Raw genomic sequence first — 2,145 nt, forward strand, 5'->3', positions numbered from 1 at the left:
TAAGCTCCGTTTGCGCTTTTTCTAGTATTGTTTAAAGTTTAATTCTGATTATTTTGACGAAAAAAACTCCACCCCTCCATAAAATGATAGTTCAAATGGCCAGGTATTGGCAAATTTGGCAGGAAATTTGCTCATAAAAAATCGTGCTGACGCTACGTAAGTCAAACTACCGTCTTACCCCTCATATAAGGCATATGTGTTAAATAAAATACGGGATTGGACGCCTTCCAAAAATATAGTAAGCACCTGACATACCTGCAGCAGATATTGCAGGCATAACGATCGAATAAAATCCGTGGGGCGTAAAAATCGTCTGAGTAATCTACCCTTCCCCTATATTTAATCTCTGTAGCCATCTTATCGCTAGATCTAGAATTTTGTATTAGAAATGCTGACCATCGCTCTGAACTGGCCCACAATCACTCTCTCTCTGCATATATCTCGCATATCTCATTTTTGCGCTCAAGTTGAAGAAGCCCACACTTTCGAAAATCGGTCGTTGAGGGCAAAGTGCCGCCATCGTAACGAAAGGTACGTACTCAAGAAGCTTGGAGAAGAATGTTTGCTAATTGGCTTCCTACTTGCAGGAGATGGTTCACTCGGCCACGTATTGGCGCGAGCGGTGCATTGCAGATTCGTCGACGGAGGAGGAGAACACGCCGCCTAATCTCCACACTGGTGTTGCCGATAATCTGGACGGGTACAGCTCAACAGGCACTTCGTCTGTAGTGAGGGATACGCCGCCGCGCAAGCCGAAGCCGGGGGGCACTCCGACAGTTGGTGAGGGGTTGCGGGCATCAGCATCTCCGTCACACACGCGCGCGCCACGCAGCCCGACGACATCATCACCGGTGATGCTGGGGGCGCCTCCATCGCCACTGCTTCGTCCGCGCCCAAGCGTTCCTCTACGCGAGCATCGTTCATCACGGCGAGAGCGTCGGGCTGCTGCTGACCCATACCGCCGACGTCATGGCCATCCTCGTGAGCCAGCGTCATCGTCGCCTAACCCCCGGGGACTCCTGAGAACAAGCCCCATCTCGGCTCTAAAGCCGCGTGTTGCTGTGTCCCGTTCTCGCGACCGCTTTGTACCTGCAGACTGGCCGTGTCGAGTGGCCAATCTGCGCACCCCGTTTAACCCGACCGGTTTGGTGTTCCCGACGGTGGCCCACTTCGGCTGGTGTGAGTGCGCGCTGCCGTGCCGTGTGGGTACGTGCAGGAACTCACTGATGCAGTTTTTCTGCACGCCAGGCTGCTGTCCTTACGAAGCCAATTGTGGGAACGCCTTGGGCGAGTCCTCTTCGGTTTTCTTGGCGCGGAATGTTTGCACACGGCAGTTGGCGGTTGTAGCGGCTGAAGACATCGAAGCGGGTGAAGTGCTGGGCGAATATTTGGGCGAGTTAGAGCATGTGAGCGTCAATCCCCGCGGCCGACCTCGAAACGAAGGTTATCGTCTTGTTATGACACAGAGACCGGAAAGGCCGAGCCACCCGATCCGTGTCGCAATCAACGCAGAGAGCATGGGCGGCCTAATGCGCTTCGTTAACCACTCCTGTGCGCCGGTGGCGCAGTTCGTAGAGGTGTCGAACGGCCGTCGCACCACCGTTGTCGTTGCCACGACGGAATACATCCGGGAAGGAGAGGAAATCACCGTCGACTACGGGACGGATCTCTGGTTCGTGTGTCGTTGCGGCCTCGCGACCTGCCGCCACCGCGAGATCCAGAAAGAGCAGGACCCGTAGCGTGCGTGCGGGTACCAGCAAGATGTGAGCGTGATGAGTAGAAGCGATTACATACTAACATCCTGTGAATGAATGTATCCATCTTCGATAGTCCACGCTGGTGTTGAAGTGAAGTTGTACGTCTCTTCATTTCGAAGCTTTACAGTCTAAGTTGAAGCTGGAGGACGGGGTTTCGCGCCAAAACAAGAGCCCCCAAGAGATACCAACGGTAAGAAAAAGCTTCGGTCTCCGTTAGCGCACTCGGTTGGGCGCCAAATCATCTTGTAGCTTCTACTCACGCTCGATTTTGGTGGATAGAGGCCGAAGAGCGCCGCCGGCGCCGCGCAAAAGCGCGGCGCTGACAGGCGAATTCGGAGCTCTCATTACTGGTTTTGCCAGCTTCGGGCAAGTCACCCCGTTCTCGACG

Source organism: Phytophthora infestans, genomic scaffold (assembly GCF_000142945.1).
Source record: "Phytophthora infestans T30-4 supercont1.171 genomic scaffold, whole genome shotgun sequence".
NCBI lineage: Eukaryota > Oomycota > Peronosporomycetes > Peronosporales > Peronosporaceae > Phytophthora > Phytophthora infestans.